Raw genomic sequence first — 24,601 nt, 5'->3', positions numbered from 1 at the left:
CTGAGTAGGTTTGCCATGTTCACGAAAAGCATTAATCTAAATTTAGTTGCCTTTGGGCCTACTAAAGATTACTATGTTTTGCAGGAACGGTGGCCTAGTGAAATTTGTCAGGAAATCTGCCTGCAGTGGTGTGTTCAAATGTGCAACAAAAAGTTATCCGTGGCTCTGCTATCACAAACACCAGAGACCAGCGTAGCTAGGGGAAGTTAAGGTTTTAGAAAAATCCATGCCGTCTTCCTCTGTGGGGGGTTTCGGCTGGGACGGCGTGCGTGCCATTTGAGGCGCCCGCCGCAACAAAAGCGATTTGTTGAGACGGCATATACATCGGTGTCGTGTGCCAGACGCTGCACCTACGTGACGGGCGGCAGCCGCCGTGCCTTAGTTCTGATACACGCTAGCTCCGATGCTGTGTACCTGTAGCTTCTTGAAATCCGCCGAAGCGACCGCGTGGGTTTTTTCGGAGACCAATGACGTCACACCACCTGTTCCCCGCCGCGCCGCTCCTTCCCCCACCCCCCCCTCGCCAGGCTCCACCCGCCCTCGCCTCGTCGCTATGCTGCGCGATGTTATTCTTATATTCTGCTTTCGCTCTCTCCCAGCTCTCTACTCCAGTTCGGCGATGCTGCGGACGTCAAGAGAGACCCATGGCAGCGAGGTTCTAACAGCTCCACTGTAAAAGTTATTCCTCTATTTACTTCCGCTTCGGGCTGAAAATCATAACATGGGATGGCAAAGAGAGCTGAGAGGATTATGAAGGCTAGCAAAAGTGCTCTGGTATCTAGTATCTGACACGTGCATTAAGCTAGATTGCGCGGCCGCCCAGCTAGCATACAAAGCAGCGCCCAGTGCGGGAAATTTGTCTTTTGCGAGCGATGCTCTTGCACAAATAGTTTGTTTTTTTCTGTTCTGCTTATCTCGTCCTAGTTATCCTTTACTGCTGACCGCGTTCAGTCATTTAGTTTTGTCCCTAAAATATAAAAACACCACAAATTTCTGTAAATAGAGAACGATGTTCCAAGGTTTCATCGCCGTGCGTTGCACATTCTATACAATTGGAATACCGAGAATAAACCAAAGCAAACTAAGGACAGGTTATACATTTGACAAAAATGGACAAATGATGGCATCAAAAAAGATGTTATTAAGGTAAGTGAAGCAAATGACGATACATGTATGTAAATTTTTACCGTTAAAAGATACAGCTTATTTTTTTCTCAGAGAATAAAAGCAAGTTACAGATTTCATCTATGAGTTCAAGCTATCTTAAAATCTTACCTAGAAAAAATCAAAGTGAGTATGCTATAATTAGTACAGATACTAGGCAACAGCAAGTTCTAATGCGTGGCGAAGCGAGCAGAATTAGCATTACAGAGAACAGTTCTAAGAAGATGTCCGAAATAAGAAAGAGGTTGTACATTTTAATAAACATAATGCCTCTATTACAGAAATAAACGCTAGACAAAAGACAGATATTAGCAACAGTGGGGAACGAAGTGGATAATAGTGGAGCAGAACTAGCATTGTGAATAGCCTGTTGGTGAAGTTCAACCAATGGGAAGAGGTGAACCGAGTAAATGAAACCACATTATGGCGATGCAGTAGTTTATGTAGCTGCGTCGAAAGGTATAAGATGGTAACGTAGAACTGGGGGAATCATTGAATGCCTAATTGAAGACAAGAAAGAAGCTTCCGTGTCATGTTCGCAGCTATGCGTGTGTGTGTGTGCGTGGGTGGGTGTGAGTGCATGTGTGCGTTTCAATTCAACGTAATATAATGTTGTTCATGGATGCGGAAGTGTAATCTGGCTTTAAGAAGGACTTGCGCATGCCATTATATATATTTATTCAGACTAAGTCACCGAATGCAGCTTTTCTTTGAATATCTCACATTTTGATTTATCGAAAAGATAAGGTTACCTAACGTGACATGTAGGAAAACTCCGATATTATCATCACCTTGCGCATTCTATTGTTTAATGTATGTTGCACCAAACACATTCTGTGGCAGCCCTCACTGCCTTGTAACAACAAGCTCACCTTGGCTCTCACATAATGTAGTTAAGTATATTGGACATATTGCTGGAAAAATAAACCAGACACAGTAATTTTTTTTTTGCAAGAGAAAGAGGTAAAGTGAGAAGCAACATTTGGCAACAAGAAGAAGCGGTGACGCGATAAATATGACAGTGTGCTCTAAGCTGATTCCTTTCATGCTGTATGTTTCTCTTCAACGTTTTCATTATGTCCTCTGATAAGACAACCACTTCTTTTCTCTTGTTCGCTTCCTGTCTTTTCTTTCCTTCATTTTTCTTTCTTTTACTTGAGCTTTCTCAAGCTAGAATTGGGCGGATATAAAAGATGTCGCATTGGCGAAATAAAGAAAAGTGAAAACACTATTTCCTTATGAGCAGTATAACTGCGAAGATTGAAACATTCAAAAAAGAAAAACGGATGAAGCGTCGCGTGGACGGGTCAACGAGGCGCCCCGTTATCCCTTCTCTTGAAGATTGCGAGGATGACGCGAGTTGCACGCCGAGATGCTAGGATCCCCACTGATTGCTGCACATGTACTCTTGCCTTTCTTTCTTTTTTCACTCAGACATTTCAAATTTTAAGCAACCAACGCAGAAAAGAAAGGGTGCGAAAACTCAACGCCCGATGGAACAATGGCATAGTGTCTCTAGAAAACTGTCATAAGCGCCTTGCTACTTCCTTCTCGTTTTCGTACACCTCGGTGCCTTATTCTTTCCGGCATCACCTTCTCTTCGTCCGTCGTTTCTTCTATAAGGCAGCGTTTGGCTGATACGACTACACCCCTTGTTCTGCCCCTGCTGTGTCGAAACTGCCGGTCAGCTATTCGAGACACAACATGAGCGCCATAAAACGTTCGGAAGAAAAAGCGCGTCTGGTGCGTTTGTCGCTTGGATGACAACGCCTTCATCTCGGCCGCCAGATGGCGTTTCTGAAGCAAATATTGCTAAAGCTTACCGGAGAAAATATGCGCCGAAGGATGGGGCATGTCTGTGCAAAAAAATTCAGTGCCCCTCCACTCTGTGAAGAAAGATGAGCAGCGAAGCTGTGTATGTGCGCCCCTTAATGGCGGACTGCACTTCCGCCGCGGGTCGGCCCGGTAGTGCACTAGCTTCAGGATCGGCCCACGTATGGGGAGTGCTTAACGCCACCGCCACCTCCACCGCAGGTCGGCCCGAGATTGCACTAGCTTCGGCATCAGCCCACGTATGGGGAGTTTTGTGTCTACACGTGGACACGATGCTGGGGGGACTAGCCCTTAACAGCTTCGCTGTAAAAAAAAAAAAAAAAAAAAAAAAAAAAAAAGAAGAAAGAAGTAAAAGCTGGGAAATTACTGGGCACATCCTAATGCACTGCCAAGGTATTGACACAGCTAGACCCGTAGGAAGTGTCCACCGTCTAGAAGCGTTGGGATTCAAAGATGATGGAATGATTAATTGGTCAGCAGTCGAGATGAGTAAGAGGCGATTAGAGTATAGGCACAGGGCGCGGGATGAACTTGGACAGGTGGCGCCTTTATGGAGCGGCGCCGCGAATGTAACGGCATGTGACGGCCATGCCGGACACTGCAGACACAGTCGACAGCTACGTTGGCTAATTATGGTCCGTGGCTTCTTGTGTTTTGCGTGGCTCAAATACCACGCGGAACCAAATCACAAAAATGTTGTTGTGCTATCGGGTCCACTAACAGTCCGTCAGACATGGCTAAAGCTAAGAGGTCATTCAGTTCAATCGGTTTTCGTCGCGGTCGCACCATTTCGAACAGTGGAAAGTTTGAAAGTGTGCGGTCCACAGGCAACGGTACGTACAGTGCATCTCCGACGCCGCTTTGCTTTTGTTCTAGTTCTAAAATAAATAAGGGAGCCGTTCATTCGCCACCGCTTCGTTTTCCCCGTAAATAGTGTCACCAACACCGCAGGTATATGATGGCTTCTGAGGGGGTATTCTCTAAGAGTCCACCTAGTGGACTGTCCATTTCGGCCGCTGCCGATTGGATGCCGCTGTACGAGCGAGGAGGAGACGAGCGGCCCTAATCAATCAGCAGCGGCCGAACTGCTAGTCGGGAAATTCTCGTAGACTATTGCGAAGGTCATCGGCTTTTTCCGGTCCCTGCGAAGGGCCTGAGTAAGGCCGATAAACAAACCTTGAGGCGCCTGCAGACCAACACCCTCGTGTATCCAGCAATAGTGAAACAATATGACCCGAAAGTTGAAGGAGCATGCCCTAACTGTGGGAAGTCTCCAACAACTTTCATATGCTGTGGGCATGTCAGATGAATCCTTCCCTTCCCCCTAACCCTTCCCCCACTAGGCTGGCATGATAGGCAGGCCTACTCAATTGCTCGGAGCTGGAGTCTCAAACGGCTCTACTCCAACGGGTGCGGGTAGTGCCCTCATCTAGCGGGGTCCCGGACTAAAGACTCCACCTATGTGAAGGACCGTTTTTGGCCTGCAAACTCTCCCGTTTATTGAACGAATCTTGTACAAGACAATAATCGCCGCACTTTTCCCCCTGTCATTATTCGTCAAACAGGATTTAAAACAAATAAAACGCAGGAAGGTGAACTTGCCGCGCTAAGCGCGCGCACACACACACACGCACACACGCGCACAGGCATATATATATATATATATATATATATATATATATATATATATATATATATATATATATTAATCATATCGTAAGAAGCCTACAAACACTGACACAAAGGCTAATATAGGGGAAATTAATTGTGCTTAATAATTATGCTTAATTGATGCGCTTAATTTCCTATAAAGTTGTCCCTGGTGTCAGTGTTTGTGGACTTCTTATGGTATGACTAATAAAAAATTGGGCCCCTCGGTGAAACCCCCTTCCTCTCGTCTATATATATATATATATATATATATATATATATATACTGTATTGTTTCGGACTACTGTTAGCATTTCTATTGAATGATATATTGTGTTCATCACTTATTCGAACTTATCTATGCCTTGGTAATTTATTGTTCTCTGCTGTTGTTTGTATTTTCAGTGTTATTATGTATTGCCCACTCCCCTCTGTAATGCTTTGCCCTGAGCGTAAAAGATATATATATATATATATATATATATATATATATATATATATATATATATATGGACCCAAGATATTGCACGTACTTTTGGACGTTGGTAGAGTGGCTGAAGCCTGCTTCACTTCCACCGCGGTTGAGCCCGGTATTGCACTATCTCCGGCATCAACCCACGAATCCCTGCCCATGCGGCGGGATATGGACTGAAGAGGAAGCTTTAGCTCGGACCCAACACTGATGCCGCCTATTCAAATACATGTAAAACACAAAAATGCTTTTTTCAACCGGTTTTAATGAAATTTATGGCATTTGAGAGAGAAAGCTAAAATTCTAGTCACTCCTGGAAGCGGAATTACAATTTAGGGCCTGAATTTTGTAAAGAAAATTTTAACGAATACGCAAATTTAAAAAAGAAAATAGACGCACCAAGTTCATAAATTAATAGCTCTGCACCAAGAACAGATATCGCGGTTCTGTAAACGGTATCCATTAGATCACTCACTTGCTATATGTCAATTTATGACTTACGTGAATTTGTTACGTCTGTACAAGGGTTCTGCGAAAGCTGTATTTCCGTATTACTTAATTTTCTTTAGATTCATGTGTAACGTATCATTATTGTCCGCTTCAGTTGCATTATTAGATGGAATTCACAGAATTGTGATATCATATTTAATTGCTGAGATACAGAGCCGTAAACTTGATAGTTTCGTCTTCCTAAAATTTGCGATTTTTGCCTGCTTTTAATAAAACATTGGCGGCCTAAAACGAAAATTTGAAACAAACAGTCACTGGTTTTGAAGTTTTTCGTCTAAATGCAACAAACGTCGTCAAATGTGGTGCAGTGGTTAATGAGACAAACGAATTCTCCTTTTACATGTATTTAGATAGGAGCACGCGAGCTCCCCCCCCCCCCCCCTTTTTTTTTTTCCCTGGCAGAGGGAAACAGCTTCGCTGTAAAATAATTGCGTACTATGATAAGAAAGAAAGCTGTAAAAGTGAGAACGGGCTACCTTACTCCTTTTCAGATATGAGCAGTAAAACATCATTTGGAAAAGAAATTTAGCATTTTTGGTTGCCAGTAGGCAGCTGCGGCAATACTCTCACAAAACGCTCAAGCGCCAGTTAGAAATCGCACAAGCCCGCGAGCTTCTATATTCTTGCGATGGTAGAATCTATAAATGTATAGCATTCGCACCGAAAGGACACTCATGACGCAAACTGAAACTGTTTTCGTGGGTACCGGCGGGTATGCTATGTTTAGTAGACCATGAAAAATCATGGTCGCTTAGCGCAAACAAAGAAGCATGGAAGGGGACAAGGGGAGTTCTCGAAGGGGGTTGTCCCCTTCCGTCCTTACTTGTTTGCGCTAAGCGACGGTAATTTTTTATTACTTACTGAGCAATGTGGACAGACTAGCCCAGCAACATGCACTTCTGGGTATATTCTTCTCCTCACGCATGCAGAAGAGGTACAAACTTGGGAGACCTCGAGGATGCTGTATAGCAGCCCCAAAAATTTTCTTTCGCACTTCCCCTTCTTTTCATTCCCACCTACGTCTTTCATAGAAAATTTATCTTGCACTATAATTTACCGTTCGGTACCACTTGGTGATACAACTCAAGAACAAACGCGGACGCCGTTACTATCACCTCGCTTTCGCTGTTTCTCTAAGAACGGCATTGTTTCGCAGGCAATGCCACAAGGTCTTGAGCATGCTGAGAATAAAGAAGACGCGTGCTTTGCCGACGGAGGAGTGTGAGAGGGATTCGAGGAGAAGAGGCAAGCATTTTACAAACTACTGACACGTGATGTCACTCGACCATGAATGTGTAATTTCGAAGCGCTAAGCGCGCTAACGCCAGACATTCGAATGAAGACGTGAGGCACGCTGCGACTCTAAAGGCAGGGGAAGAACTCAGACCGTTTTCTGTTGAGACGAAGTGCAACAAAATGGTCCGTTCTCTAACGGGCGAACTGTCTTTTTTTATTGCCTTCATTTTTTTTATTCGCAAGGAGTGCGACATTTTATGTCGTTCTCATTCTCGTATTCGTCTTTTTAGTGATTCCGAGTCTTCGCCAGCTCGCCCAATTTGCGCGTTTGGGGGTTTCACTTTTCGTTGCGATGGAGCCTTCTCGAACCATTAGCCTTCCCGTCTTCGACTAGTCATTCTATGCCTTCTTTTGTTTTCTTTATTTCGAATGGTCGAAAGAAAAAACGAAAGAAGAGACGATGGCAGAGGAAAGGCTGTTCTCGCAACCGGTGGTCTGAGTGCAGCTCTGAAAGGCAAAGTAAAGCGAGACATTCGTTGTTCTTAGTTGGGAATGGTAACGGTGGATATTGCTGTTTCCGTGTTCTGAAGAAAATCCGGCAACCATGCAGAATATGTGCATAAAGTTTCTGTTCACAGATGTGGCAAAAACAAATCAAATAGCTTTGGCTGGAGGAGTACACTAAGTGTGAATCGATAGTTTGCCCTATTTACAGCAATGCACGAAACTGTCATTTTACACTCGTGTGGAATGTGTGCGTTCTCAAGCAGTCATTCCTTGTTTTCTTTTTTGTTCAATGCAGGGCAAAGCAGAAGAAAGCGTATGGGAGCTTCGCTAAAGGAGTAAGAACACAACTTTCTCCTGTTCAAATGACGGCAGACTTCTAACGTAAGGAAAAGAATACAGAGAAACTAAAGCCCGAAGTGGATATACTAGTCTCGTCGGAGGAGTTTTACGTAATGCCGCGACAGAAGTTATCATATTACCGAAGCATGCTTTCGTGTGCTATGCCACATTTACGAAATATCTCGGACTAAAAGAGCACCAATTTGGGGAGAGCTGGGCTGTGGCCTGTACTGTCTGGCCGGTGTGGCAAATGAACCGAGTGGGAGTGCTGTTTCATGAAAAGCCCTCTATCCAAAAGGCCTCTTGCTCTCATGTTGTATCCAACGACTGCCACTCAAATACCTGAGACTACAAAGCAATGGCATGAGAGTCTCTTTTCATGGCGCTTTCTATATTTACTTTCTTCTTTATTTTAAACGGAAGTCCGAGCAGCATCAGAGCAGCCCGGCCCTCCCGGCCGGGCTGCTCTGATGCTGCTCGGACGACCCTCTACCTTTCTCCCTCCTACCCTCTCTTTCTTTTAATCCAATCTTCCCCACCCTGCTAGCGCTGAGCCGTGCTCCCGCATGGGTTGCAGAAGATAGTGCCAGCCTTTCCTCCTTTTCCACAAGAATCACTTCTCTCTCACTCCTGGTCTAGCTTCCTGCCTCCCGTACTTACTGCGGGTCTACAGGGTGGTCATCTTTAAGTTTTGTGGGATTTTTTTTTAAATTGCCTCTTGCAGATAACATAACTGTAGTCCTTGAACTGGATTATTCAGAGAGGCAGACATTACTTCTATGAGAAATTGATACACATAACGGACTGTTTAACAAAAATCCGCTAATTATTTTTGAAATAATTACTTTAGGGCACACATTAGAATTACCGAATTGTAGCCGGTGACTTTGCAAGGCGTATCCACTTAGAATGAATTCCAAGAATGATGCCAGTTTGGAGATATGCGCCATCAAACTTGCTCTAAACTACACTTTTCTTCCACGTCCTTTTTTTTTTACAAAACGCTCTTTCATGCACTGAAGTACAAAAGTAACCAGACACCCCTGTATTTCGTTCCACACTTTGGAATATATTATCTCGAAACTGGTGTCATCCTGGAAATTCATTTCAAGTGGATACGCCTTACAAGCTCATTGGTTGCAATTGATAAATTGCAATATCACCCGTAAAGCTTTTAATTAAGATGGTAATTAGTGACTTTTGTTGATTAGTTTAATATATGTTTCGATTTCTCCTGCTAGTAATGTCTGCCTCATGGAATAATCCATCTCAAGGACAAGAATTATGCTATCTGCCACAGGCCATTTTTTAAAATTTCATAAAGCTTAAGAACTATCACCCGGTATAGTCGCACATTAGCAGTCTACTCTGGTGCGTTTCGCTGAACGCTAATATTTGGTCAAGCCGACACTGGGCTGCTTCCGAAATCCGTCGTATGGCGATCATACGAGAGTGCAGGAGCTTAGTTTCACTTGTAACTCACCCCCAGTGTTGCTGAACAGGACAATGTCATCTGCAAACCCAAGGCTGCTGAAGTATTCGCCGTTAATCCTTACCCCTAAGCTGTCCAAATTTAACAGCTGAATACTTTTTCCAAACGCGCAGTGAATAGCATTGGAGAGATTGTGCCTCCTTGGCTGGCCCCTTTCTTTATAGGTATCTTCCTACTTTTCTTTCACCGGATTGCGGTGGACGACGACGAAGTGATCCTATTGCTGAGTGTTTGTTCTCCGTCACCAGTATTTTGTGGTAATTCTCGCTTTCTTCCGGGGAACACTGTTCCCTGCCCGACGGGAATGGAAGTGGAGCCACCCGCACTCCGACCTGATGTAGCGGCGCCCGCGTCGGCAGCCTCAAGGAAGCGGAACAGCCTCTCGAGTGACAGCGAGGCTACCCTGATAGACTCGACCGAGAGCGACGACAGCTCCGACGACGACTACGTGACTGTCCTGAGTAAGAAAGCAAAGCGGCGGATGCTTGGGGCCTCTGTGGACACATCTACTATGAGGACTCCGCAAAGTCCGCCAAAGTACACCATCCTTTTCTTACCTGTGCTACCCTCCGACAACATGAGGTTCCTCAACAGGCAAGTTGCATCGGTAGAACTCGAGAGACTGTTGCCAAACGGCATTGAGGACGTACGAGTCAACCCTCGGAAGAATATTGTCGCGGTAGACGTCGCCCAAGCGTCGGCGTTAGATTCTCTGCGAGCTGTCACTGTTCTCGGTGGCATGAACGTCCGTTTCAGGCGTCCATTTCAGGCGAGGATTTACCACTTTTGATAAAGCCTGCCAATCATGGGACCCACATACTACAGGTGGCCCGTCTCGGAACTTCCAGATGCGTGAAAATTGTCTTTAAAGGTGACTGCCTTCCATCGCATGTGAAGGTAGGTCATTTTCGACATGCTGTCCGGCCCTTTGTTCCCAAGCCGCTTCAGTGCAGAAACTGTCAGAAATTCGGCCACGTGAGCGCCGTCTGTGGAAAGTCTGCTATATGTTCCCGCTGTACAGCACAACACTCTGCAGGCAACTGCCAGGCAAAAACTTATAAGTGTCCGAACTGTCAAGGGCCCCACGATGCCTCATCAAAGGATTGTCCTAGAGTTAGGCGAGAACTCTCCATCTTGAAGAAAATGGTGAGAGACCGGTCGACCCATCGTGAAGCAGCTGCTGACGTCAGGCGACGTCGTTCTCGTCGCAGACGCTCATCAAGGAATTCTGCTCTCCGCACAAAGAATACGCGTGCCGCACAGCCTCTTGCTGTTGAATCTGCTCCAACCTCAGTGCAGAATGTTTCCAAACCGTGTATAGATAACGGAACATCTGAAAAGACTGCCGTGAATGAGGAATGGCCACCACTGCCAAGGATAAGCCCTGTGGAAAAACCCCAACAAGGAAAGGCACCACAATGCTCCACCCCTCACCCAGATGAGCTGACAGAGCATGACCGCCGAATTGTAACAATGCTCAAGTCTTTGATAAATGCGATTCGCACGCTTGTGGGCAACTCGAATACGCCAACAGCTCGAAGCGCAGTTCAAGTGTTGGATGCCCTGAGCCCAGTGCTTGCAAATCTTGCATAAGCACAATGGCTCTTCCCCTGCCTTCACTCCGTGATGAAGTGCGTAGCGCGACAATTTTCCAGTGGAATGCCAGAGGACTTAAATCATGGATTTCATGTTTCCGCCAATACGTTTTCACGAACCGATTTCCTGTAGTGGTAATATGTGAACCGAACGTGTCGAAAGCGCTAAGACTCTCTGGATACGAAGCCTTTATGGCGTCAACGTGCGGGCAACCCAGCAAAGTAATTGTTTACATCCGTACAGAACTGACTTACATCCCCCACTCAGTGCAGCCTCATGATGGAAACCAATACGTGTGTCTCCGCATTACAAAGAATAAAGTGGCCTTCACCCTTATCGGCGCCTACATATCCCCATATAGTCGGTTCGACGGCGACCGATTGCGAGACATCCTGACGGCAACTACTGGACCCTGGATTATCTCAGGAGATTTTAATGCTCATCACTTGGCTTGGGGAAGCTCCAGAATAGATTCCAGGGGCCGGAAACTTGTGGAATTTGCTTCCGACCATGAACTTAGCATTATGAACGATGGCAGTCCAACGTACTTGCGTGGTGCGAACTATAGCAGTTGCTTAGACTTGACCTTGGTGTCACGGCAACTTGGTCAAAATGTTCGATGGTTCTCTGACATCGAGACACATGGTAGTGACCATATTCCCACCTACTTAATTATCAATGGATTTGGAAGCTTCTCCTCTTGTACTTCCCGACAAGCATATATAAGGTGGTCAACGTATAAGACAAAGGTGGAAGAGGCATGCAAAGAAGGATTTACCGGCACCATTGAAAACCTTATTACAAGTGTACTGGAATCGTCTAAGTACACATTTACATCTGCGAAAAAACGTACGGATTTTGACATGGAACTTGAGCGACTTCGAACGATTCGCAGAAGAGCCGAGAGGCGATACAGGCGCACGAAGTCAATTCATGACCTTAGAGTTGCTCGACGTATACAGAAGAAAATCCAACGTCGTATGGACAGGTTGGAGGAACAACGGTGGAAGGCGTTCTGCGAATCACTTGACCCCAGCAAGCCTCTGTCTATCATATGGAGGACGGTGCGCGGCCTTGGCTCGTCTCCACAGCAACGACACCCATTCTCAGCCCTAGCCCTCCATCAAGGCCGCTCACAGGTCGATATAGCCGAAGATTTCTGTGTGAAGATTGCGGGCAGTGTGGTCACCATCAATAGTGAAATTCTGGGTGAAGTTCCTGCGACATGCTTCCCAGAATTGAATGTGTCCTTCTCACTTGAGGAATTGGACGCTGCTCTGGCCTCATGCAGGCGCTCATCGTCGCCAGGACCAGATGGCATCACCTACGCTGCTTTATGCCACCTAGGTGAAGATAGCCGAAGGAGACTGCTGGAATGTTGTAACCAGTCATGGAATGATGGCGTCGTTCCTGAGCGGTGGAAGTCCAGCCGCTTGATACCACTCCTGAAGCCTGGAAAGCCGCCACTTGACCTAGCGTCCTACCGACCCATTGCGCTGTCCAGCTGTGTTGGGAAGGTCATGGAAAGAATGATTCTCACCCGCCTAGATGGTATCTTGAGCGCCACAACGTATACCCCGATGCCATGGCTGGTTTTAGAAGAGGCCGTTCCTCTATTGACAACGTCATCGACCTAGTCTCGTCTGTACAACAGGAAAAACACCACAAGCGTATATCGGTTGCACTATTCCTCGACGTGAAAAGCGCCTATGATAATGTAACTCATGAAGCCATCCTTGATGCCCTGGAAAATAATGGAATAGGTGGACGCATGTTTCGGTGGATTCGGAGCTATCTATTCAAAAGATCCTTCTTTGTGCACAGTGCAGATGGCCGAACTGCTGACCATTACACTTACCGTGGCGTCCCTCAGGGTGGGGTTCTTAGCCCCACTTTGTTCAACCTTGCAATCCTTGGCCTTGCCGACGTTCTACCACATACAGTAAACCTTTCCATATATGCTGACGACATATGCATATGGGCCTCGGCAGTTACACGTCTCCAGGTGCGTGCACGGCTCCAAAAAGCAGTGACCCTAACATCATCGTACCTGCGTGCGCAAGGCCTCAGCATTTCGACCGAGAAGTGCGCCTTAGTCGCCTTTACCCACAAGCCCATGACCTGGTACCCCATTTCTATTGACCACCAACCAATTTCCTACGCAAAAACTCACCGATTCCTAGGCGTTATTATAGACAGAGACCTTTCATGGAGCCCCCACATCACATATTTGAAGAAGAGGCTTACTTCTATCTCCCATATACTAAGGTTTCTCGCCGGTAAAACGTGGGGCACATCCGTGGCATCTATGCTTCAACTATACAGGACGCTCTTCCTAGGATACTTGCGATACAGCACACCACTGCTGTCCAATGCTAACAAAACTAACATCCATGTCCTACAGAGCATTCAAGGCCAAGCCCTTCGAACATGTCTGGGGCTACCTCGAAATGCTTTAACCGTGGCAACAATTGCCACCGCGAGAGACCACCCAATAAGGACCTATATAGATATCGACGCGCTCCGGGTGCATGTTCGCCATATATCCAGAGTCCCTGACCACCATCTCGCTCGATTGCCTGAGAAAAGACCCAGGGCAGCGTTCTCCAGATCAATTGCGGCTAACCGGCACTCTTTGTCTTTGAGGCACTCACCCGCACCAAGAACGCCATCCCCTATGTGGTGCTTGAAGAAGTCTCCTGTGTACCTTGCTGTTCCAGGAATAGTGAAGAAAGCTAGCCTGACCACCGCGGCTCTCAAGCAGATCACATTGGAACTTCTGCATTGTTCATACTCTAACCGAATTCATGTTTACACGGATGGTTCCGTCTCGGAAAATTCTACGGGCGCCGTTGTTCTACCATCTCAATCGGTCGTCATCAAGTTTAAGACATCACACGTAACGACATCTACAGGCTCTGAACTGGCCGCTCTTAGCGCTGCTGTCGAATACATTGAAAAAGAACCGCCCAACAAATGGGCAATATTTTGTGACTCGAAAGCAGCCCTCCAGAGCTTGAGAAGTTTACGACGTGGCAATTATGAACAGCTGGTGTCACAAATCCACGAAACCTGCCATTGCGCTTCTGAAAGAGGACATAACATCATATTTCAGTGGCTGCCGGGACATTGTGGCATCGTTGGTAATCACCTCGCCGATGACGCTGCCCGACGTGCCCAGGCTGGCTCACCGACACTCCTTATACCTTTATCCAGAGTCGACGCTGCAAGAGAGCTTCGCAGTCTCGCTCGTACAATCACGTTAGGTTGCTGGCATACACCTCAGAACTCTAAGTGTCGTTTACACAGCCTCGACCCATCACTGAAACTTACATTACCAGCGAACCTTCCACGACGTGACGCAACACTGCTGTGTCGGCTGTGGGTAGGAGTAGCATTCACCAACTCCTACAGCTATCGTATTGGAATGGCGGATTCACCAATGTGCGCTAAGTGCAAGTGTGAAGAGACCATCAGTCACCTTCTGTGCCACTGTTCTCACTTCGATAATCAACGCGAGACTCTCCAGTGTGCCTTAAATAGACTGGATGACAGGCCATTTACGGAAGCGAAGATCTTGGGGGCCTGGCCTCATAGTTCATTGGCCCAGAAAGCAGTTCGAGTGCTTTTTCGCTGCCTGAGGGAAACAGACTTGAGTGCCAGACTGTAAACATCCTACACCTAAGTTCTCTCTCTCCCTCTTTCACTCCCCATTCCCCTCCCCACGTGTAGGGTAGCAAACTGGGCTCAGTCTAGTTAACCTCCCTGCCTTTCTGTCTTCCCTTCTCTCTCTCTCTCTCTCCTACTTTTCTTGTGGAGAATTAGGGTAGCTGTGAAATCTTTGTAGATATTTTCCAAGATATTTACGAAAGCGTCCTGTACTTTTTGATTACGTGATGCCTCTATGACTGGTATCTGTACTGAATCAAATGCCGTTTCGTAATCTATGGAATCCTTGTAGAGAGACTGATTGTACTCTGCCGATTTCTCGCTTACCTGATTGATTACATGGATGTGATTTATTGTACAGTATGCCTTCCTCGAGCCAGCCAGAAGTCAAGTGTTGCCCTTGTTCTATTGAAATTATCTTGGTGAATATTTTATACAATACTGGAAGTAAGCTAATGGGCCTATAATTTTCAATCCTTTAACGTCTCCTTTCTTGTGGTTTGGTATAATGTTGGCATTATTTCAGTTCTCCGGGACCGTTGAAGTCGTAAGACATTTCATATAAAGGGCCGAAAGCTTTTCAAGCATGATGTGTCCTCCGTCTTTGATTGAATTGACTGTTACTCCATCTTCTCCTGCCGCCTTTCGTCGTTTCATATCTTGTAAGGCCCTTCTGAGTTCATCGCAAGTGATAGAAGGCGCCTCTGTAGCCTGTTCATTACTACTTTCAGTGTAGGTGTCCTGGCTGATTTGTGTATTGTACACGTCAGTACAGAATTCTTCCGCTGATATTACTATATCTTCGAAATTGCTGATGATATTACCCTACTTATCTTTCAGTGCATACATCTTGGCTTGTTCTATGCGAAGTTTTCTTGTCACTGATTTTATGTTGCGTCCATTTGTTACTGTTTCCTCAGACTTTCTTGCGTTATAATTTTGAATGTCTTTTATTTTCTCCTTGTTGATCAGTTTTGACAATTGCGCGAATTCTGTCTGATCTCTTGAGTTGGACTGTTTCATTCGTTGTCGTTTCTTTTTTAGGTCTTTCATTGCTTCAGAGAGCTTGCCTACTAGTTCCCTTGGTGCGTTGCCTCCCACTTCAATTGCTGCTTCTGAAGCCAGCCTAGTTACAAGGTTTCATTCATTACCTCTTTGTCCTCTACATCTGACTGTTATAACACTGGATATTTGTTCGCAAGTACCAGCCTGAATTGGTCCGCTTTTATCCTTACTGCGTCTAGGTTGGCCTGTTTCTTCTTGGCCAATTTTACTTTTTCTCTCTTCAAATTCAGGTGAATCCTAGACCTCCCTAACCGATGATCACTGCACTTTTTTCTTCCTAACACTTCTAGATCCGCCACTATGCTGTGTTCAGCAGAAACTATGAAATCGATTTCATTCCTTCTTTCACCATTAGGGCTTTCCCAGGTTCACTTTTTATTGCTCCGCTTTCTCAAGAAAGTGTTCATTATTCGCAGCTTATTTCTTTCTGCGAATTTTGCCAACATCTCTGCTCTAGTGTTTCTAGAACCGACATCGTAGTTGCCAAGTGCTTGTTCACCAGCCTGCTTTTTCCCAATTTTTGCGTTGATGTCGAAATCGCATTACTACAGTATATAGAGTTTGCACTTTTCTCATGGCTGATTCCACATCTTCATAAAACTGATCTACTTCATCATCCTCATGATTCGAAGTTGGAGCGTAGGCTTGCACCATCTTTAATCCATACCTCTTATTAAGCTTTAGCACGATTACTGCTGCCGTCTGATTAATGCTGTCAAATTCGTCAGTGTTACCCGCTATGTCCTTATGTATAACTCCGTATAACTTCCCATGTGGGAGTCCTCTATAGCAGAGGACGTGGCCGTTAGTCAGGACTGTATAAGTTTCACCAGTTCTTCTAACCTCAATAAGGCCAATGATATCCCAAACAATGCCTGATAGTTTCTCAAAGAGTCCTGTTAAGTTAGCCTCACTCGAAAAAGTTTCGGTGTTAAAGGTTGCAAGGATCAGTTTCCATTGTCGGCTTGTCCAGGTCCAGAGATTCTTAGCACCCTCTGCTGCGTTACAGGTCTGTCCGACACCTTGATCAGCTGCTCCGCAGCTATTGGGATGCTGAGATAATTGAATTAGTCATTGGAGAGGGAGTTGCCGAATACTGCATCAAGGAGGCCAATTCCTGTTCTGATGAGGGAGTGTCTTGTTGAAGCTTAGTGGGCCTTCCTAATTTCCATTAGTATAGGCCCACTGGTTCTCGGCGCTTTAGCTGGTGTCAGGCGTCACCCAAGCCTGGAAATGTTAGAGTACTGAATCTGGTACACTGTCATATAATTGCCGCAGCACGGCGATTACATGAGGGCGCAGGAGCTTAGTTTCAGAACTTGTGGAAAGTTCGCCATGGCGAAATCCCGGTTGCAGGACCCAGCCTTGCCTTAAGCTTTCCTCCCCTTTGGCCACGGCCACGACCATACTTCCACTGTCCGCTAGTGTGGCAACTAGCGGTGATTCCACACTCTTGCCCCTTCCTCCGTAAACATGATGGTGCTGGCCCACAATGAACTGCAGCCATGCTGCAGCGACGGTATATACGGCGTACTGTCCACTAAGGTCTTGTCTCCTCATGCAGCGGACATAAAAGTAGCAAGGCAGCTTTCGTCCGAATCGCCAAAGTTATTCCAGGAGCCAGGAAGCTCCTAACCAGGCTAGCTCCCTATGCTGGCTGCTCATGCGCGCTACTGGATAGCTCCACGATCGCGTTCTGACGGGTGCCCGTAGCAAAAAGCAGGTAGAGTCGCCTGCTCTCTCCCATTCCCGCAAGGAGAGCGACCAAGAACATGTGGTGCGCGAACGACAGCCGCCCGTGGAGGTGGGACCCAAGGGGATCGACGATTCCGGACAGGACTCCTTCGACAGAGATAGTCATGGAGCTGAAGCTGCCTTCGTGGTGCACAAGTAGAAAAGTAACAAGATGATGGCAAGTGAGTAAATCAGCCGGCACCTTATAGAGAAATAGATGATGAGGTTTATGCGACGATGATGCCAGAACTGAAGCGATTTATGTGGTGCGCCACGGCTTCTGGCAGTTCTGCTGCCCTTGGCGCAGATGATGGCACAACCGGTGATATCGGTGTGCCACTGTGTCAGCCTACGAGTGTGTTTACCTGTTTATAACCGCGTGATTCATAGCTCATAACGACTCGTACGCTTAATTCATGCCAGAATGATGAAAAGAAAATATGCAAAAATGATAAGAATTTGAGAAATATTGCTCACAGTCATATGAAAAAAATAAATAAGAGGAAATAAAAATGGAGCAAGAGTTACGGTACATTCACTTTGGCATTTGCGTGACAATTAAAATCTAAAGATAAGACAATAAGAATTACTCTAGGAGTGCAAAAACCCAGTCTTGAGTGATAAGAGCATGGTTTCGACAGTCGAAGCCGGAAAGTCAAACATGGTCTCAGCAGCGAAATGCAGAGGACCCACGCTGTTATTAGCGCAGCGATGTCAGCCTCGTTAGCGTTGTATTGCGTAAAGGCCGTCCCTCTCCTGTGCTCCCGTCCCCAGAGGCTCTTGGCAGGACATTTGCGCAATATTCAGCTTGTGTGGCCATTAGAACGACTCGGCGTCAAGGAATCTCGTCTTCGCATGGGAGTGGAGCCCCTGTCTCGCTCTTTTTAGTGATTGCAGAATGCCATTCACGATGGCTTTGTTTTATTCTCTTATTTTCCTCTTGTTCTTGCTTAGCCTTTGCGACCTGCGCGCGCATATCACTCACTGTAGTGGTGAAAGCAGTTATCTGAGGAACAAGCAAACAAGATGCCGGTTTCCACTAAGAAAATTATGGTGTCCTATGGAGTTCAGAGCCGAAGAAATTCATGTTTGCTTGGGTTCTTTGTTACTTTATTGGGGCCATAGCAAATATACTATAGAGAACTTAGGCGTATCGAAAGCGCGAACTTCGCGACGTTCTTCTTCTGAGTGAACAGTGCGGAAATGTCTTGAGTTTTTAGTCTCCTACCATCCGATCAGAAGCCTACTTCCCAGAGCTCTTAGCGGGTGTAAGCTGCTTTTAATTAAGTGTGCCATTCTCCACTTTTCTTATTGGTTTGTATTGCGGGCATATTTTATTCATGATCAGCCTGTAAATGTGAACAACATTATTAATTCGGTATCTCACCTGATAAAGGCGGCTTACAAAGTCATGCCTCTACTATGAGACAGAATACGAATTGCTTTTTCATTTCAGATTGTGTGTACCTTCGGCCGTATGCGTCTCTCCCTTTAACTCAAACTGTTGTAGCATAAGAGGAGCGGGAAAATAGATAGCTGGCGCTTAGATTTGATGCACTTAGTAATGCATGTGAATACACTTTGGGATGACTACCTACTAAGTTATTTGCTGCTTTTATCTTTTGCCTGCTGTCATTACATTTACTAACAATGCCTTCTCCTGGTGATGAAAGTGCCTAATAACTGCAAGCTTAGCATGTTACCTTGGGAAATACTACCTTTCATATTGCTGAGAACCCTAGAACTGACAGGAGGCCTTATAGGAATAAATTAGGGTAGCGCAGGAAGTGCGCTACCCTAATGAGAATTTCTATTTGTTCGTTGAGCACATGGAAGTGCTCAACGAACAGCAAGTAGCCGGTTCAATGTTTGCCGAACAGAAGGTTGTTATTACATATCATGGTGAATTTGTGATACAAGAACACATATTTCGATGCTTCATTCGAATTGTTTAAAAAATTAAGCTAGCACTTTGATCGGAAAGCTCAACACTTAGTGAGCTGTCATATCTTTCTGGGCGCGTTAGTGGGATGCGACACACAGCGTTGGCATCTAGGGAGTCAGAAGAATGAACGAAGTAGCACGGCAATGTTTCTTTCCGTTTAGTATTCAAACGGCGTTTATGACTCTCACACAGCACACGTTGTAAAGGACAACGAAGCAACGTACCATTGTGCTTAGGTGTGGGTCGCCTCCTGACTTTTTATTTCTGGATGGCCGCTGTAATCATGCCTCCATTCGAATTATAAGGAGGAGTTTCATTAGTGGAGTGGGTGCCTCTTGCCAAGCTATGTGGAGCCGCTGTGCCTTCAGATGCATGCAACGACTTCCCATCCTTCAACTCTAGTTTGCGGGACGACTGAGACAGTGGTTACAGAAGTCTGGTTGGCTTCGCAAGAATTATATTTCGTGTTGATATATCTGTTCTTCCTAGCTATGGTAAATAATGGGCGGCAGGTGGGGTGCGTTCACTGGAGGATTGTTTTTCCTGGCATGCCAGAGGAGAATGTGTTTGTATTTTTCCCCGGTTTTGTGTCACCGGATTGCGAAATCTTGTCTTCAAAGTGACGCAGTGGCTCTATAGCGTATAACGTATGCGCTGTACAGTTATTACTATTAAAATTAGGTTAGCATGTATGAAAACTATCCAAGAGGATACAGAGAGCTAGATGACAACTGCCAGCAAGAGGGGCACATTGCCTGCTGGCTCTAGAAGAGAAAAAGTACGCAGGAGAAACACAGTGAGTGATGAACAGGAGAAAAGTTTAAAGATAGGCCTAGTGAGGAAATAAGAAGAGAGAAAGAGAAAAAAAAGGGGGGGTGGGGGTGACGGTGAGCGGCGAAGAACAACACAAGGATAAAACATGTATTTGTGTCACACACTCATTGGGTAGCACCTAATGTCCGGCAAATGGCCGCTCATTAGCCGAAAAATTATGACCAAACGTTGCGATATAATGGGGAGTCTAAACGTGTGTCCTCCAAAAGTGATAGAATGGCTCTGTGTCTTTGATGAAGTTTGGACGCACGACCAACTGCAAATATAATGTCGCAATATAGTAAGCCCAATGAATGGTATAGTCTTTGTAAAGTTCAGTCCGCTGCATACTGCAGGAGCGACAGCCCAAGATTAAGTGACTAAGTGTTACTGTTGTATCGCAGGAAGCAGAGGGTGCACTGAGCACCCGCCATTGTCAGTGCAACTGTTCAGCGCTTTGACGCACCCTGCTTGAAGCTTTACAGCCTGTGCGTGGGACGCAGAATCGGAAGAAGCAATAGTTAAAATGGTGTTTTGGCGGTGCTTCGGTGAATAAGAAGGTAAACATTTTTATCTATCGAAAGCAGATATGACAGAGAACGTTGCGGCTTAAAAACAGTTCGGAAGTGGCGTCCTCATTTTCTTTCCTTTTCTTTTCTTTCAGCTTGAGTGTGAAGTTTTCAAAGAATCGATAACTTTATTTACACGGCCCCCCAGGTTTACGCAGACCCAACGGTTTCATCTGCCACCCGACAGAGGGCATAAACAAAGTTATTACGCTTTCGTGCAGATTACGGTGGAGTGCAATACTACAATGGGAACTCAGATAACATTTGGCTGCTCTAGCTCAGCGGTCGCTTAGGGTTCTTTCCACTTAGATCCTGCGTACTCAGGCAATGTGAAGAAGTTCGTTGATTTCGTAATTTTGATGACTGTTGCGAGCCGACAGGCAACGCTTAACCGACAACAAAGAAACCAAGTGAAACCACAGTAACGCTCCGTGAAATCGAAATCATCAGCGTTGTTTTACGCAGCGCGCATTAGCGTTATCGCAGGCGCAGTAGCGTTTTCGCATGGTGGCTTGCTGCAACATATTAGGCTATGCGTGCCTGTGAAAAGTAATATAAGCTCGAACAGCCCATTGAGGAACTACAAATAGAAATTCTCATATGGAAAATGGAGCCATGTTCGATCATTCGGGCGTTAGTTTTTTAACGCTTTCTTTGAGGCATGGGCTAAAGGTACACGGCCAAGGATCGTAAAAATTACCTTTAAAAGATAACCGACTAAGGATTGAGTCCAAGATAATTCATGCTTGGACAGAGCCTTCTAACCACTTTTCGGCTCCTCTTCTCAAGCTAGGAGATAACATTTCTATTGGGTGCTATCAAACGCTGATGGTTGTACGACGGGATGATCTGCTCCACTGTATCACGGGACTAGCCCGTGTACAGTGCCTATTGAGGCGCGGTGCCAACGCCATTGCATACTCGTCGGAGGGCACTTTTCCTTCGGTCCACAGACATTCGCAATTCGCTGTACATGCATTATGCGAAACTGACGGATTTCAGAAAGTCAATGCAGTAAACAGGGCAAAAACACTGTCGGGAGTAAAGTAGAACGCGGCAAAGGACATATAGGGCGTGTCACATGCGGGTTGCTCGTAAATAAATGACTCTTCGGGCATCACGCATCAGCTGTTGTTGTTGCATTCAAGCTGTGTGATTCTTCAGAATCTGTTGAATCATTCGAGCGACAAGTAATTAACAGTGATTAATAAAAAGACAACTTGAAGCACCAATACCGCTGCGGCAAGTGCTTGACCTTTCTGCCACTCATAACGTTCTCATTCGTATGGGTGGGCTTTTTAAGGACATCAGAAACGATAATGCGAAACAAAGGAATGCATGGAGGTGGCCTTCATCTAGTGAGTCGAGAAACTGCGCCCTGTGAAAGTGGCGGGAGCTGAAGGCGATGATGCGAAGCGTTCCTTGCCTCGCAATTGCTGGGCTTGCAGAATGACGCATCGAAGTGGAGGCAACTGACAATTAGCGAGCCATTGCGTGATTGCCACTCTAGCAAACTCAATGCAATGAGCGAGGCTGCTGAAGCTATAGGAGGACGAAAGGGTGCAACGCCTAGTGTGATTAAGCGGCGATGTCCAGGCAATCTCAGGCGACAACATAGGCGCTTCGAAGGTACCGAAAAAAGAAAAGTTGATTAATTACGTGCCAGAGCAACCTCATAAGGCCTCATGGGAACCCTAAGCATCTTTTCTCCTGCCGATGTCAAGAGGTGTTTTCTTTTTCTTTTTTAATTTATTTCCGCTGTCTGGTTAGTCCAGTAGGAGACGAGGTCTCAGTGGATTTTGCTGTGGCCCGGCTGAGTGTGAGAGAGCGCTGACAGCGTTCCAGTGGAGTCTTACTTTTTTGCCGAGAGATGCAGTTTTTCATTTATACTGCTACGTTTTTCGTTATTTCTTTTTCGTTTTCACACAATTTGTTTCTTTTAATTTATTAGCACATTTGAGTGCTTTAGCACGCACCTTTCCTGCTGTTTTTATAGTGGCGCTGTTGGTGCGACTAGAAGCGCACAAAAAAATCTAATATACCCGTTATCGCTTCTTCCTTAAATAAACTAGATCACTCACGAACTTTATATTTTGACTAGATGTGGCACATGTTAGCAGCGACATACAGAAAAATTTTGAAGTGTGCGTGCTTACTAGAGGTAAATGAAAACTGCTAGACCCTCGATATAGGGTTTCTTAGAGGCGTAATATGAAACGCTCATAATGTTTCCCCACTTCTATGAGAGGATCAAAACCGGCAGAAATTCTAATAGGGCCATTGTATGGGTGCCCTGTATTGTAAGTTTGAAGAGTGTAGGTCAAGTAAGAGCGCTGAAAATAATTACTCCATGCTTATTTTCTCCCGATTTCATGCATTACACGAGGTGTCTAGTTGGTTTTTGAGGTCTCCTCGCTGAACTATGCGAATCACGTCTTTTGCTGAAGTAGGAAGCAGTGATGAGTAACAAACACTAGACGTTTATTCTGTGTAGGTTAATTACGTTCTTTGTAGAAAATTACTTATTAAAGTATTCCAGAGTGTCATACGGCTGTTATCAGCTATATTTCCCAATGTCCCGAGAGAACTCTACGTTATACCAAATTTATATTTAATGAGAATGGGGTCGTGTATAAAACTTTGACACTTCTGGCTTAATTAAGAGCGTAGCAAATATTTATTAACCATCGCTTGTTTTCTTTTTTCGTGCGCTATACGATATTTATAGTTAAATCCCCCAGTGTGCTCGTAGAACTAAACAAGGCACCTTGTTTATAATTGGGGAAATAAAGGTCACGTAATTGAATTGCTTGCCTGACCGCGTCATCTGCTCGTATTATCTGTAGCGTTCTTTTAAGCGTGTTTCTGTCGACATCTTAATATGTTTATCGATATGTCTGCCTATTTTTACTTTTACTCACCGTGTTCCATACCTAGAAAAATGTTAGTGCTACCTTTTGTACATATTACGTTCAACACTTGTCCATTGTCATATTTGATAAGTTTTAGTGTGTTTTTCGCGTATTCCTATTTCGTGACCTGTGAATGTGCAAGATGTTGCAGTCTTTACGGTTTTCTACGTTGCTGTTTCTCTCCTAACTCATTTCAGTGCTTACTGCAACGTTATTGTGTTTCTTCTTAATTGTGTGCTCGCCCACCCCTCACGTAATACCCCTTCACAGGGGTATTTGAGCTATTGTAAATAAAAAAAATGGTCATGTGTAAACAAAGTTAAAAATTTGGGGTTATTTCAGCCCTTGCGATATATTACGTACATGTATTACATATTACGTAATTCTGAAGCGTATTTTTAATAGTAGCGCACAATCTATCTGACTGCTCTGTCGCAACAAAAATACCACTGAGTGCAAACTTGGTGAAAATGCTGGAAACACCACCAAATATTTCAATGCGAAGCTATTTGCGTCTAGATAAAAGGCAGCTTATGTACAACATTTACCTAGTAAGTGCATGGAAGCATTATATGGCCATTCTGCACTTTGTTTTCTAGTGTCTCGAGGGAACTCTTTTACACTAAGTTTATATTTGGTGAAAATGAGGGGCACATTATAGGTTATAAGTAAGAAAAGTTCAAAACGGTTGGGTGAGTGGTGGCTTTAGCAATAAATTACGTACGCAAGTGCCCCGTAACGTTCTGAAAATCTTTTACGAGTAACGCAAAATTTAGCCCGCTGCCCTGGCAGAAACACAAATACCATTGAGATGAAACATAGCGAAAATAGAGAGAACGCTATGGTATACCTGTGCGCGAAGTTAAATACATGTGGATGAATTGCAGCTTTCGCAAAAAAAAAAAACTCCAAAAGAAAGTGCTCGAAATTGTCAAACGGCCGTTATCACCTACGTTTCTTCCATGTCGTGAGGTAACTATAAAACTTAATAAAATTCTGCGATTGTGCGCGCCAGAACCACAATGTTATTGTGAGGCACGCGTTACAGGGGGACTCTGGATTACTTTCGACCACCTATGGCAAATCAGCATACATC

The 24,601-nt window shown here is 45.2% G+C and overlaps 1 protein-coding gene across 1 annotated transcript in view; it reads left to right on the top strand.

Moving 5' to 3' along the window:
- The window catches only part of LOC126531404 (cell adhesion molecule 3-like), a 486,943-nt gene that overhangs the window by 72,208 nt on the left and 390,134 nt on the right, over window positions 1-24,601 (top strand). The window contains exon 2 of the mRNA XM_055071147.2: window positions 7,667-7,706. The gene's annotated coding sequence lies outside the window, so the exon portion shown is untranslated. The remainder of the gene's footprint in view (window positions 1-7,666; window positions 7,707-24,601) is intronic.

Source organism: Dermacentor andersoni, chromosome 5 (genome assembly GCF_023375885.2).
Source record: "Dermacentor andersoni chromosome 5, qqDerAnde1_hic_scaffold, whole genome shotgun sequence".
NCBI classification, from domain to species: Eukaryota; Metazoa; Arthropoda; class Arachnida; order Ixodida; family Ixodidae; genus Dermacentor; species Dermacentor andersoni.
This window is presented reverse-complemented; position numbering and strand designations above follow the sequence as displayed.